Source organism: Mirounga angustirostris, unplaced genomic scaffold, assembly GCF_029215605.1.
Source record: "Mirounga angustirostris isolate CCGP_5_RB_7025 unplaced genomic scaffold, mMirAng1.0.hap1 SCAF_11, whole genome shotgun sequence".
Classification (NCBI taxonomy): domain Eukaryota; kingdom Metazoa; phylum Chordata; class Mammalia; order Carnivora; family Phocidae; genus Mirounga; species Mirounga angustirostris.
Genome location: NW_026991719.1, coordinates 25,375,460 through 25,391,639, shown reverse-complemented (window position 1 = coordinate 25,391,639; position 16,180 = coordinate 25,375,460). Strand labels below are relative to the sequence as shown.

General features: G+C 39.8%; 1 protein-coding gene and 1 pseudogene across 1 annotated transcript in view; one reads left to right on the top strand and one right to left on the bottom strand.

Moving 5' to 3' along the window:
• The window catches only part of IL1RAPL1 (interleukin 1 receptor accessory protein like 1), a 677,053-nt gene that overhangs the window by 33,067 nt on the left and 627,806 nt on the right, over nt 1–16,180 (bottom strand). The gene's annotated exons all lie outside the window — the stretch shown is intronic.
• Nucleotides 9,569–9,920, top strand: LOC123845269 (translation machinery-associated protein 7-like; annotated as a pseudogene).

The following is a 16,180-nucleotide window of genomic DNA, read 5'->3' as shown; positions in this document are numbered from 1 at the left end:
TGGCACAGTCTGGGACGGTGCCTGCAGAGATTTTTGGCAAGAAGTTTGGTGCGGAGTACAGAGAAAGCAAATGTATGGCGTGATGGATGGTGGTAGCCAACTAACTGTTTTGATTTCTCCGCTAGAACATGTTGTTTATCTTTTTTTTCCTTTGCAAAGCAACTAACTTGCACCTTGTCGATACATTTGTTTGAAGGATTTGTGGTATCAATTAAACCAGGTTTCCCAAAATTAGGTCAGAAAAACAGGGCAGCGATCCTCCCTCATGAAAAACTGACATATTGTCCAAAAGCACAATGTGGCATCACTAACACTGAGCTTTAGTGCTGAAAACATTTCCCCGTTGGATTATAAAAGTGGTGTTTGAAATCGGCTTATCTAAAGACCATAATGTGGGATGTACCCAGAACAGTTATGTATCTACACACATACAAACATACAAAGTATTCAGATGGGGACTCCTTCATCTTAGGTCTCATAAGATTGAGTATAATGAGGAGAAACCAGACAAAGAAGGAAGAGACTCTGCTATAATAAAGAGCAAAACGGGCCTCAGGTGATCAGCTTAGAAGATAGGGCTACTGTTTACCAAGGTGTCAAATTTCACAGATGCCTAAAAGAAAATCTCTTAGAAGAAAAAGTATTTGCTTTCCCTCTACTAGGAATTTACTTCTCAACATGTCATACAAATAGACAGGCACAGATGGAATGTTACAAAACGTCTCTTGAGAGAAAATTATCAGAATGAAGGTGGCATTGCCATTTTACTCCTTTTTGTTAAGGGCTGTGGTGTTTATCCTGAAAGCAATCCTCCACCAGAGGATATCCTGTCACAGTTAGAACAGTTTGGTCTTCCACTGGGAATGCTTTGGAATGGCCAAAGAACCAGAACATCTGGACTACTTAGATAACCTTAGAACGAGCCATGTTTTCTACAGAAACACTTAACCCTTCTAAAAAAATTATGGTTTGTAGTATATTTAACTGTTGGAGGTAGATTTATAAAATATTATACATATGTAAGAACTGATTGCGTTGCAATACACAAAATGGGATGCTTTGATCAACTTCCGAATTTTATGTTATTTATTACAATTTTCTCCCTTTAGGGTTTTAATATATTTCCTAATTATTGAAAGCATTAGAATAAAACGTGTTCGGCAAAAGCTGTTTGTTTCTCTCATGAGACAAGTTTCACTCAAAATCTTGGTGATTCCACAGAGCTAGAGACTATTTAGGCAAAAACAATAATCAAACCATATGCTGGTTTATTTCCCTCAATGGAAGTAACAGAAAATTCCATTTCTTATCTCTCTTGAATCTTTTTGATAGCTGTTTCCTGAAAACATAAGAGTGCTAAGACAAATAGTGGTAAGTTTGCTTTCCTTTCTCATTTTGTAAAGAGAGAGTGTCAAGAATTTATTAACACTTGTTTACATTTTTTTCTTCTCCCATTAATATTCTTCAAAGAAATAGGCATGGTTTGGGAACGACTGGTAGCAGAATCTAGCATTCCTTGGTTCCCCCACAGCTGCTTAAACCATGACAAAGTTGAGAATAAAGTGGGTGGCCTGTAGAGTTTAATGGCTTGTGTAGTTGGGATATAGGAAGGGCCTGTCCTCAGGAATGCATTTTCTTTTACCAAAATGGCAATAACGTGGACCTGCTTCATTAAGACCAAGGCATTATCTTGGCGTCTTGTTCTATGTATTGATTTTTGGTGCATGAAAATTAGCAATGGTTTGAGAAAATAATGTAGAAGTAAAGGTGTCCCCCCAAACATAATGTTTTCTAATACAGACAGACAAAATGGGAGTGAGAGGGTACATTGAAGCAAATAGGTTTTAATACATTTTTAAAATGTGTAAATAACTTGATTTGACAGCAAAAAGATGAATGATAGGTTTCCTGTAAGCATTTTAAAATTTTTCAGTGGCTGTACCAAAATAGATTTATTTTTTCTCTTTTTATTTTCTGACTCTATGAAACATGCTCAATGTAGACTTTGAAAAATCACAGAAGAATACTGAGAAGACATGAAAGGTCACATAGGATCACAACACCCTGAGATAACCACTACTACTACTTCAGTTAAAAAAATTTTTATGCATCTCTTTCTAGTGTATTAGGTTTTCATGTAGCTGAAACCTTTAAATGCTAATAGTCCAAAGTAGCTTTTATTTTGCCTTTGAATCTAGATGGTTTAGAATGGAGTTGCCCAAGGTGGTTTATGATCTGTGTTCTAGTAAGAGTCTTCATGGTAAACTCTTTAGCCTAACTTTTATTCACATACCTATTTATTCAACTACCATTTATAGATGCCCAGTTCAGCAAGGCAAGTCTGGCAGGAATTATTTAACAGCGTTATTGAGCTTTTCTTTATATAAATAATATTTTGGGCAGCAGTTTACAAATATTCAGTCAAAAGTAGGTTAAAACACAGTCCCATATTAGAGAAGATATGGATTTGAAATTTCATTTACTCTAACTGCACTCTTCTAAAGATGAGAAAACTAAAACTGGTATGTGAGTAGTTAACAGTTGAAAATACATTTGAATATTACCAGTTTTTATGTGACTATTGAGTTGCCACTGACAGGAGTAAACACAAGAAGATAGCCAATGTAGAATTTTGTTGTGATACCTTTAATGTAGTCCATTAAGCTACTTTCAATACTGACGTATTTAAATAATATACACATAACTAGTTCATCTGGGGAGAATTAGAAGCGTACTTCTAATTAGTAGAAGAGGAAAAGAACATGCCATCCCAAAATATGCCACTTGGCCATGTAGATTATTTTGAGTTGAAGGCCATTAAGACCCAGCAAACTCAGGAAAAACTTCTACCCTTCCCTTAACCGTCTAAAAGAATTGAAGTAGGGGGGCTAGCCCAGAAAGAGAGCTCTTACCAGAGATAACTTTTCCTTAACTTTTTTTTAAAGATTTTTCATTTATTTATTTTTGAGAGAGAGAGAGTTGACGTGGGGCTCGATCCCAGGATCCAGAGACCATGACCTAAACCGAAAGCAGACGCTTAACCGACTGAGCCACCAGGCGCCCTCAGAGGTAACTTTTTAACTGAAAGACTTAATAGGCATGGCCTGGCAAACATATGACTACCAACTATCTGCTCTTCTTCTCTTCCTGTGACTTGCCCTCCTCCCCTTTGAAGCCCCAGGCCCCTATATCATTCCTCAGGTTGGCATAAAAGCCTCAACGGCCTGATTGCCTTTGGGTCTCATGTTTTATGGGGTTCTTGTATGCACGAAATGATTTCTCTCTTTTTAGGCCATTTTACATCAATTTAATTATTAGGCCAGCCAAAGAACCTAGAAAGGAAGAGGGGAAAACTTTTCTGATATCCAAGTAGTTGTGAGTCATCACCCTGAAACTGTGGGATGATATGAGTTTTTAAATCATACTCACTTTACATGACATACTAGAATTAGAATTCAAAACTGATTTAAGTGAGGCAATTGATGTCTCATTCTTTTAGACTTTGATAACAGCTTCTTCCATTTTAGTTTCCATGAACTTGGCAACCATTACTGGTCAGTACTCTGGACTGCAGGTGCATATCTTAAGGAATTGTCATTTCTATTCTGCAGTTACAGGAACTTGTCATTTAAAGGTATGAGTCAACTTCACAAACACTTAAAACCACGAAAACATCCCTAGGAAGAGGAACCACTTCATTTCACTCTCAAGATTTGCAAAATGAGGTACAATGACTCAAAACTCAAAGAATCTATAAAATCTGACAAATGGGCTAATATATATACCATCAGCCTTACCCAGGGTTTCATATGTTCTTACAAGATTCCTGCACAGGGGCTTAAGGGCAAGTAGTTTACAAACCATAAAAATGAAGAATAATGACACAAAGAGACTTGCTTTAGGTTGCATACAAGTAAAGAGTCAGAACCAAAACATTCTCAAGAAACAGTCTGTTTTTGGGTGCTTGGGTGGTTAAGCGTCTGCCTTCAGCTCAGGTCATGATCTCAGGGTCCTGGGATCAAGCCCTATGTCAGGCTCCCTACATGGTGGGGAGCCTGCTTCTCCCTCTCCCTTTGCCTGCCACTCCCCCTGCTTGTGCTCTCTCTCTCTGTCAAATAAATAAATAAAATCTTTAAAAAAAGTCTGTTTTTTCACCACAGTTTACAATTTCTTTTCAGTAAATTCTTATTCATATATAATTGCAATTCATGGCAATGATTCTTGGGTGGTTTTTAAAATGATATTTTTGTGCTTTCTTAAATATACCACTGGATTTTTTGTGTGTGAAGTAAAAATAAAATCTGTTTTAATAGAGTAGCGGCCAAGGGCAGGCTGCCCCAATATGGGCCACCTTGGTATGAACATTATTTTGAGTTAAAAGCAATCCAAACACAGCAGATTCAGGAAAAGCTGTTTACCTCCCCCTCAGCTGCCTGCTGGTACCAGAGATTTCTCTTTAAGAAACTTATCTGTGTAACAGGGCAACCTTTGTTTTCTAAACATCTCCTTTTACCTTCCTGCTAATGGCCTTTCTCCCCTTTGTATCCTCAGGCACCTATCCTTCTCTTTAGCACATATAAATGTCATGTTGCCTCACTGCCTTTGGAATCTTCCATGTCTGTGTGGATTCCCCATATGTAGGCTATTAAATATTAAATTTGATTTTCTTCTATTAATCTGTCTCACGTCACTTTGATTCTTAGTCCAGCCAGAAGGACCTTCAAGGGTAGAGGAAATTCTTCCTCCCTAACAATAGCATGTAAATGTCCATTTTTAATTTAGAGAAATCAACCTCCAGATACATTAATCTTCAAAGAATACACACTAAAAATAGTGTATGTGCCCTAAAAGTAGAGAGAAACAGCTAACATATTTCTTATAGATAGTAAATGTAGTCCTCAACACTAAAATCTAATATTAGTTTCCATGGTAATTTATTGGAAATCAACACATTTTTTCCTATTATATGACCTGAGAGAGTAGTTAGCATTTTTTACGTGTCATGTCTAATTTCTCACTGTACTGACCTGGTTGTCAAAGTTCGATATACAGGAACTGCTTGTTAAAAGTTATACCTTGCATTTTATAACCCAGTTGTGCCATTTCTCATTTGAGTGCAGGAATTCACAGCCATAACAATGCACAGCCATCTCCCTCTTCCCAGCAATGTTACTCTAATACCCCAGGATGGTGGTAGACATTGCTCTGGCAGCAGTGACTCAACTACTAAAGAAAGACACCTAGCCCAGTGCTTTGCCCATAGCTGGCACTCAATACATATTTGGGGAATGGGAATGATTTGTTCCTTTTTCATACAGCAGCACTATATGAATCATCTTTAGGCAGCCTGCAGTGGAGTGAGATTTTGATCAGGATATGAAACGTCGTCAATTAATAGGTTGTTCCAACCTAGAAATAATGAGAATATCAAGGTGGTTCTGAGAAGGAAGAGAGTGGTGTGTTGGTGGGTGCTGACTGTGAATATGTTATCCCGATTGTGATCTCTGATCACATATGTGAAATTGTGCTATGTGTGCACTAGATGATACTGTGGGCTTCTTGAGAATACCTTAAATAGAATTATTATTTTTTAAGCTGGCTGTTTGTGTGTACTGTAAAGATTTTCTAACACAAAGATCTGAGTTCCAGTGCATTCCCTCTGCTCTGACCTTAGGCTTATGTGTGATTTATAACTTCTGTTAGCAGCTAGAGACAGATGCCTGCTAAAATGAATCGAACTTTTGAACATGTAGGTACTGTTTATCCAGGTTGCATTACAGACTTTTGTCTTTGCCTGTTTTGCAATCCTATCACTGACCAATCATATGTGGAGGTTCAATTCTTCTACTATGCCTGGCCTTCCTTACTACACATAATTGAGATTTAGTTTAATATGAGTATTCAAAACAGGAAATTAGTGGTATTTACTACCCATCATGTATCTTGTTCCTCCTTGGTAATTGCTATTTGCATAGACCGAACACTGTATATAGCCTATTTGCACAGGATGAAATACACATATATATCCATAGACATGTTGTGGAGACACATTCCTAAGTGGATTTCCTTTTATAAAAAAGGGCTATATAAGAATTCTGTCTGGGCGCCTGGGTGGCTCAGTTGGTTAAGCAACTGCCTTCGGCTCAGGTCATGATCCTGGAGTCCCTGGATCGAGTCCCGCATCAGGCTCCCTGCTCAGCGGGGAGTCTGCTTCTCCCTCTGACTCTCCCCCCTCTCATGCTCTCTCTCTGTCTCATTCTTTCTCTCTCAAATAAATAAATAAAATCTTTAAAAAAAAAAAAAGAATTCTGTCCAACAGTGAGGGTCCTCCTGATTTAAGAGGTAATTATTTAATACTCGAAGAGAGTGCCCTCTCAGACATCTCTCTGAGTAGCAAATGTGTTCTATAAAACACAATTTCACTGAATACATGAGGCAAGTAACCTCATTAAGAGTAGAGTGTGAGGGCAATGTACTAATGTTCAAATAGGTTCAAAGGTTTTGACCATGCAAGAAGAATGAGGCAATTAGTTGGATTTAATCCCACTGACTAGCTATATTCCATTTTCATTTCTCTCTCATGGAAACAGTGAACTCAAGAGAGCTAGTTGCTCTTCACCTATTAGAAGCTACCAAGTTTATCAGAGGATCTATTGTCTAGGCAAAGACCTCGGTATGCCAACTGTAGTCCACAGACCAGCAGCATCACTATCAATAAGGCACTTGTTTGAAATTCAAACCTTGAGTCCCACCCTGGACTAATGAATTCCAATCATTTTTTAACAAACTCTCCAGGTGATTTGTTTGCACTGTAAAGACTGCAACTGTCAGCAAGCCCTTTTGCTCAAATCTAGACCTTAAAAGTTAAAACCTAAAATAGACAAGACTGCTTGCGTCCTGCTCTAACTGAAGCCCATTGTCCTTATTTCTTTTTTTTAAAGATTTATTTATTTATTTTAGAGAGAGAGTGAGAGTGAGAGAGACAGAAAGAGCCGCTTGCGTGTGTGAGCAGGGGAGAGGGGCAGAGGGAAAGAGAGTCCCAAGCAGACTCCCTGCTGAGCGGGGAGCCCAATGCAGGGCTGGATCTCATGACCCTGAGATCATGACCTGAGCAGAAATCAAGAGTCAGACACTCAACTGACTGAGCCACCCAGGCGCCCAGCCCGCTCTTCTTATTATCACACTTTCCAGAGGCACTGATGAAGGTGTTTTCCAATGATCGGAACATTGCAACGACCAGGCCAGAAAAGCCCTGATAGCAACAAAATGCAGAGAAGACCACAACCCAGAAGTCCTCTTCCCTGTGGCTCAACACATACCAACCCCCCCCCCCCCCCATGAACATGTGCTCTCTGCCTGCACCCCCCTAAATTCTCCCTATAAAACTCTAGGTGTCCATCTTGCTGGTGGAGAGGTCATTTGTTCAGGCTTGAGCCTGCCACCTCCCCGGACTGCCAGCACCTGAAATAAATTTCTCCTTTTCTTTTTTCCAAACCCTCATCTCTTGAGTTATTGGCTTCTCTTGAGATGAGTTTATCCAAGTTTGTTCCACAACAGTGTTGGCAAACTCAGCCAGGAGCCAAGCTTTGAATTGGTCCAGCCCCCTTGGGATTCCCTAGGATGGAGCAGTTGGCCTGGGCAGTGCCCCCGGGGCTCACCCATTCGTTTCCTGAGTCAGTGGCTATGATAGATCAATTAGTAACACAATAACAATAAAAAATGATTGTGAAGCCCTGCTCTACAGCCTTCTAGTTGGCTCTCCAAGAGTGGAAACAGAAGGAACCTAATTTTTGCGAATTCCAATGATATAAGAAACACCCAATTGTTAGCTGGGATGCAACAGGAAGTTGCTCAAATAAGAGAGCTAAAAGCCCTCAGCAGAAGGGAGGACAAGGGACAAAAGCAGGGAAGGAATGCGTTTTGCTTTGCAAGGAGACACCCAACATCAGATGTTTCACCTGATAATGCCTTGCCAGGTGTCTCACCTGATGGCCCCTTATGTGAGCCAGTCTGAGCCAGACTGGAGCTGAGGATGTGGGCAGAAGCCCCCCTAAGCTGACCTGAAGTTAACTTTAGCTCATTATAATACTAAGTCTCCCCCTATGGGCAGTTTTTTGCCATTTTTTGAACTTTGAACATACGCTATATGCACTATCATGTTGACATGCTAGGTGTGCACAAGTGAACCAAAAAGTGCCTATGGAAGCCTCCCACCCCCGCCCCCTAATACACTGAATAAAAGCTTTCTGTACTAACTCCACCAGGAGACAGTGCTTTGAGAGCGATCTCCCTGTCTCCTCACTTGTAACAAGTAATAAAAAGTTGTTTGCATTAGACATTTCCTTGGGTTGTGTTCAATTTGATGAACCCCAAGTAGCAAACCCCTTAAGTTTGGTAACACAAACACACCGGTTTTAATCTTGGAGGATTTTCAAGATGAAAATACCTGTCTTTCTGCCAGTAACTGGTGGCAATTTTGCCCCCTGGGGATGTTTGGCAATATTTGGAAACATTTTTGGTTGTCAGAACCAGGGAAGGTACTATTGGCATCTAATGGGTAGAGACTGGGAATGCTGCTAAGCATTCTACAATGCATATGACAGCCCCCCCACAACAAAGAATTGATGAAGGATAGTTGGAAGGCAGGCAGGCAGGGCAAGGGGCCCCTACCCTAAGAGGAAATCACCCTTAAAAGGACTTTACACCACCCAGGAAAGAGCCCTCCACCCTTTCCCATGTGATAGATAGGTGACAACAACCTGATTGGATGACAGGTGCAGGGAGGGTTAATTAGATTAAAACAGCCTGCTCACAAGCCCATAAAAACCCCTAGACTTAGAAACTCCGATGGCAGCCCTCTTGGGTCCCCTCCCTCCTGGGGAGCTTTGTACTAACACTTTGCTATTGCCCAATAAGCCTTGCTGTGCAGCCCACCACTCTGTCTGGTCTACCTCTTCAAAATGTCAATAGTGGTGAGATTAAGAAACCCTGCTGCAGACAAAGTTTATATTACTCAGAATACATTTAATCATCCCATTCATCACATTTACAAAGTGGGTTACGTATGCTGAGTAATACAACACAGAAGTACAAGTTAAAGATCTTTATCAAGAAATTAACATTTAGTTGGAAAACAAGTGAAAAATTCAATAAGACAAATAAAGGACTTCCATTGAGATGCCCACGTATATACTTAAATACTAAGAGCTTTGGCCCACATGATTAGTTCAACATGAATGATAAAAGGTTTTATCCTTCGTGGTCCCAATACCCGCTTTGTCCAGGATCATCTCGTTGATATTTACTAATTGAGGAAAAAGTTAATCATCCTCAAACAGTGGTCCTTTTCTTTCCTAACAAAGACACTGCCTGGATAGTCTAGTTCACACTGAAGCAAACTGAATGACCAAAATGACTAAAAGGCAAAGCTATGCTGATCAGGAAAAACTGGGATCAAGAGACTTTTGAAAAGACATTCCAGGTCTGAGGCAAAAATAAGTTGAATTTAACCTCACTTACATCATATATTTTATGTCTAAGGAAATAGCTCAAAAGGTTGGCTCTCGGCTTCCGGCGGCAGGGTCTGGAGAAGGGGCGGCAGGCGCCATGTCCGGCCGTGAAGGTGGCAAGAAGAAGCCCCTGAAGCAGCCCAAGAAGCAGGCCAAGGAGATGGACGAGGAAGATAAGGCATTCAAGCAGAAACAGAAAGAGGAGCAGAGAAACTCGAGGAGCTAAAATCGAAGGCTGCGGGGAAGGGCCCCCTGGCCACAGGTGGAATTAAGAAATCTGGCAAAAAGTAAGCTGTTCCTTGTGCCCAAGGCAATGATGATCCTTAATTCCATTCCTGTTTAAACATCTGGATTCCCTGTCATAGCGTCTGTTGCTACCTATAGCTGGAATGAAGTGTTGTCTTAGATCCTGTTGTACATTTAAGAATAAACTTTTGTAAAAAAAAAAAAAAAAAACGTTAGCTCTAATGCCAGTAATTTTGGTGGCAATCGAATAACCTTGTTGAAATGTCCGTATCAAGAGACTCAAAGGTATAAAATTACTAGTATTGGACAATTTGTGCTCCTGGCATAATAGCCACCAAGTGTATTTTTTGTTTTGGCATTAGTTATCAAGAAGAAAAAAAAGAAAGAATTGAGGTCAGCTGTTTAGATGTCTTACACAACTGAAGAGCAGAGAAGCAAGAAAAATGTTACAGGCTAGAAAAAATTTTGACTGCAAAATGTCAGATCTTATCCAAGGAGAGAATTTGTTAAACTTGATGGCTCTGATTTGGAGATGCTGTAGCAACATAACTAAAGTTCCTTAATATTTGGGAATTGCACAGGCAATGAAGGGGAGCAGAATATATACCCCAAAACATGCTTTTTTTGGCATACGGATTATTTTAGGTTGATTATTATTATTTTTTAAAAGCATTTATTTTTTAAATTTTTTTTGAGATTTTATTTATTTATTTGAGAGTGAGAGCGAGCGAGAATATTAGTGGGGAGGAGAGGGAGAAGCAGGCTCCCCACAAGCAGGACCCTGGGATCATGACCTGAGCCACAGACCCTTAACCAAATGACCTGCCCGGGCACCCCAGAGGCTGATTATTTTTTTAAAAAGATTTTATTTATTTATTTGAGAGAGAGAGAGCATGAGAGGGGGGAGGGTCAGAGGGAGAAGCAGACTCCCTGCTGAGCAGGGAGCCTGATGCGGGATTCGATCCTGTGACTCCAGGATCATGACCTGAGCGGAAGGCAGTTGCTTAACTAAGCAAGCCACCCAGGCGCCCCAAGGCTGATTATTTTTAAGAAACTGCAGACACAGGAGGAATTTTTGAAAACTGAGAAGTTACCCTTTTGTTAAAGATATTTACATTTATAAGGGGACTATCCATTTGTAAGGGTGTCTCCCTTTCTTAACCTGGAAGAACCCTGGACTCAAACTCTCTAAAAACTCTTCTCTTATCAATGGAGAAAGCAACGACTTAAATCTGCGTAACAACCACACCCTTGATTACTGTGTTTCTCTTGGAAATCTCCCATAACTGGCTCTCCCACCCCCAGCATTTTCTTTTGTCTGTAGCTGGAGATGGTATTTAAGGTGGTAGCTTAGGCCATTTCAGGCAGTTACTGTTTTTCTGGGTATCTCCCTTGCATAAGGGGGTATACAAGTTATTAAACTTGTTTGTTTTTTTCCTGTTAATCTGGTTTGTTATTACAGGGAGGTCTCAGCCAAGAACCTAGAAGGGTAAAGGGAAAATTTTTTTTTCCTCCCCAGAGCAATAACTCAAAAAAAGTGACTCTTTAGTGAATGCCTATTCAGTTTTTAATGAGTCATTGTCTTTCAAGGGAGATGCCACCACATAGGTAGGAGGTTTTGATATCTGGGCAAAGTTTGGCTTTTCCATATTTTGAAGTCAGTGATCAAAGATGTCAGATGTTGAGCCCTCAGAGAGGCTTAAACAGTTCTGTGATCTCACTGTATCTCTCAGTAAATAAATACACTAGGTAAATACTAACTAGGATAGGGGCATATACTCCAAAAATGATTCATTACAAAAAGGGATAAGGAGTCCACTGGGTCTAAATTCATCCAGCTTTAAAACAGTGCATCCTAAATGATGTACATGTTAATTACATTACTAAAGATATTCTGGGGACTAGGGAGTTTATTGAGCAAGTCTAATTTCTATTGATTACATTCTTTGGAGAGAGAAAGTGTGTGTGTGTGCAAGAAATAAAATGGGTTTGAGAGGGAATGGAGAAAACCTAGATGTTTATCATTATTAACTAGTGCTGGTCTCTGAGATAGATACTTTGCTAGTTCCCAAACTACTTCATGATGAATGGATTGCCATATTATTGTAATCAATATATCTAAACATAACCATTCAGAACAGGATTGTTAATGAACTTTCCCTTAATGTGACAGTTTCAAAGCTAAACATTTCCTAGAAGCACAATTCTATATTAGGAATGCTTAATATCAATGCAATTTAAAGAGTAGATGGTGGCATTTCAAATTATATTGGTTTTATTTCCTGTTCATTTAATTTTATGAGTGCCAGACACATAGTAGGTTCTTAATGATTATCATTAAATGCAAGAATAAATGTATGAAGCTCTCCTTTAGGACAGCACATTCTAACTAAAGTAAATCTATTATAAGGTAAAATATGGACTCAATGGAGCTGGAGCTAAAGCTGGCCATTTTAATACAAGATAAATTAGACTTAAAATGAGATTCACAGGAATTTTTAATAGAACACATTATTATCACATCCTAAATTACCCAGAATATCATGTAGTTGGAGCAGAGAAATCATGTAATGGCTGCTAACATTTAGTGGGTGATAAATATGTGTCAGACATTGCGACACATATTGACACTAATTTAGTTTATTTAATCTTCATAACTATTCTATATGGTAGGTACTATTATTATTCCCATTTTATAGAAGAGAAATTTGAGGGTCATAGAGATTAGGTGGTTTGCCCAAGAGAGTGGGGCTGGACACTTGGTTCCTGAACCTGTTTTGAAAATATAAGCAGGACTGTAGTTGGTATTAGTTGTATTATTAACTTAGCTCCACGTTCTGTTTTGTTCCCTACTCAATTATGTTTTATGCACCTCTTAACCTCATGCACAAGCAATCATTCACTTTGCCTTTTTTTATCCCTACTCTTTGATTGTGGAAACCTAATGGGGAATGGATGGTAACATTTGTTTTGAGATATCTGATCATACCAGGTCCCAAATAGAGCTTCACTGTCTGGAAGAATGCTGTCACAAGGCTCAACAGGGCAAGGTAGTTTGGGGAATGATCCTGGCCTTCTTGATCGGCTGTCCTTCTGATAATAAAGTTTTCTTCACTTCAAAATCAGTGTCTCAGACATCTGCTTACTGCACATTGGGTGCACAGACTAGTTTAAATTTGGTAACAATAACACATTCAGTACACAGAGAATTGGGTTTTGAATACATAGCATTGCTAGAGTCCACACCCCTAACCATTAAGCTGCTTTGCTCCATACAGTAAACATGTGTACACTGGGAGGCCATCCAGAGTGAGAGACTGGACAAAACACACAGTGAAGAAGAAATTTAGGACTGCCTGATGGGTGCAAGAGTGGTTAGGCCTGAGGCTAGAGCACATTGCTGGCTGGGTATTGATCTGAAGACAAGGGAAAACATAAAAAAAGGAGGGAACAGGAAACGTCAGGATTTTGGAGGGAAACTGAAGGTGAAGGTCAGTGTTGGATACATGTCAAGTCAGGCAGCAGCGATGAGAAACCTAAGCAAAAGCATTTGGGTAAAGGATTCAGAGACTGAAACATGAAATTCAATCACATATGGGCAACAGCGGGAACGAGAAATAACACAGAAGTGAATGTGTTAGCTCTGTGCTTTGGTTCTTTTCCAAGCAAGCTTGTCAGGCCAGGGACTAGAGTGAGGACTATAAAGCCCCATGGCCCTTGCCCATTCATTCTTCAGCTCTCATTCATTGCATAATCTAGTTCTCTGTAGAGTATGTGAAATACATCTGTGTTGCATATATGACATGATCTTAACTGTCCAAGTACCTTCCCTGGCTGCAGGAACCAACAATTTTGAACATTCTCATATAAACCTTTTCTTTTCTTCTTTTTTTAAAGACTTCATTTCTTTTTAAGTAATCTCCATACCAAACATGGGGCTTGAACCCACAGCCCCAAGATCTTTGATCGAGAGTCGCACACTCCACCTACTGAGCCAGCCATAGAAACTTTTTTTATGATCAATTTCCTAGGAAATTTTCAGCCAGTGTTTGTGGAAGTAGGTTGGTTGTTTGTTTTGTTTTTTAAGATAAAGCCTGGTCCAAAATCTAGCCTAGTTTGATCCTAGCTGAATTATTTACTGTAGTATCCTCTTAGCATTAAGGAAGACTCATTTAATACATGTGAGTGATATCTCAAAGAATCCATAAGAAGGGGAGCAGGTTTTGCCATCCCAAAATATGCCACTTGGGCATGAGGGTTATTTTGAGCTAAAGGCCATCAAGACACAGCAAACTCAAGAAAAGACTTTTACCTCTCCCTTCACTACCTAAATGAATTTAGGTAGGGGCCCTGGCCCAGAAAGAAATCTATTACTTGAGATAACTCTGCATCTGAAAGTCCTGACTATATGGTAGAGCAAACAACTAATTACCAAACATGGGCTCTTCTTACTGTCCTGTGAATGACCCGCCTCCCCTTTGAAACCCCAGGTCCCTGTGCCATTCCTTAGCTCTGGACAGCACATAAGCCTCAACTGCCTGACCTGTCCTTGAATCTCGTATCTCTGGGGCTCCTGTATGTATGAAATTAAATGTTTTTCTCCTGTTAATCTGTCTTATGTCAATTTAATTATTAGACCAGCCGAAGAACCCAGAAAGGAAGAAAGGAAAGGTTTTCTACCCTAACACATACCACCCATTGGAGGGCTCGGACATCATTTTTATTACACCAACAGTATGAGCAAAAGGTAACGGTGGAGGAAAAAGTGCTTAAGTAAGTGCTTAACTTGCACAAAGGTGTGTCCTGGCAAGTCTACTCGTCGAAGAACTGATAATTGTGGTCTGCAAGGTCTGTATGCATCAAATACTTTAACACAGGTCTTTCAGGAGGTTTTAAAAATGAAAGACTTTGAAGGCCTGTAAGATAAGGGATTTATGAATAAATGGCAGAAAAATATGATTAGATGTGACATCTCCCAGTTCCTTCTCTGAGCTTTACTCTTCTGAGTGATAGAGCTGTTCATCTGATAATTACATAATTGCTAACATGACAATAACTTGACTCTTTCAGGAACTCTATGATCAAAGACCATAACTATAAGCCTACCATGTGCTGTGCCTTGACCTTCTCAACCATGCAGGCCTGGGGAGCTTGCAGTTATGCCACCTGTTAACCCAAGTCCTTTCTTTTTCCCTAAGATGATTGGGATAGACCATTCCCCAGGATTATAAGCTTCTCAAGGGCAGGAGATTGCATGCCTTGTTGCTTTTGTGAGTTGATGACTCACTCATTTCCTGAAGCTCCCTTGGAAGGAAGGCACACACTGACTTTAAAAGGGACTTTTGGAGTACATGACCTTGAAGAACACTTTTTGGCTTCTTAATGCTTTTATTTTACTAAAAACAAAATGCTCTCTCAGTAGAAATACATATTTAAAAACCATTGTGGATTTAAGCATTAATGACTGCTCCAACACTGGCCACAATTTTCTTCTTCATGTTTATGGAATTCGACAGTATTGGGAAAGTTTTTCAAACAATTTCCTTTATTCTTCAATCATTTATTTTTGTAGTACTGGAGGCTTCTGTAGCTATGGGCAACTTAACCTTAGGCCATGCATACTAAAAATAGCCTGGGGGTGTTTGACCCTTCCTGGCTGTGTGCCTATCTGTAAGAACAGAGTTTAGTAGTTTATCCTCCTTAGATACAATTCATTTTCCTTCTTTTCTCTTTATGATGGTATAGGGGCCAAGGGCAGGCCACCCCAAGACAGGCCACTTTGTCATGAAGATTATTCTGAGCTGAAGGCAACTGAGACCCTATGGGCTCAAGAGAAACTTTTGCCCTTCCCTTAACTACATATAAGACTCGAAATTGAGGGTCTTATCCAGAATAAGGGTTATTAGCAGAGTGGCAGGGTAAACATCTAATTACCAAACATCTGTTCTTATCATCTTGTGAATTACATTCTTTGCCTCTAAAGAGCCAGACCCCTACCCCCTTCTCCTTAGTTCAGGATGACATATATGCCTCATTTTGCCTGACTGTCTTTGGAATTTCCATGTCTGTGTGGATTCCCCACACGGACACTATTAAATTTGATTTTCTCCTGTTAATCTGTCTCATGTCAATTTGATTCTTAACTCAGGTAGAAAGACCCTTAAGGGGACAGGAATTCTTGCTCCCTGCAAGCAATACTTAACTGTTACTCCTCCCTGTCCTAAAAAGAAATAAGTGTTGTCCAAGTGAACAGATTTTTATATGTGCCCTGTATCTTCTCCGCACTCTTTCCCTTCTTGAGAAATAATTCAGACTCTTTAATTAGAGCATATTCAAAAGAGTGACCAGGATGGTGGAAGTACTGTATCCTCAGAAAGGAAGAAGGAATAAAAGAAGCTAGGCAAGTTGAATCTAGGGAAATAAAG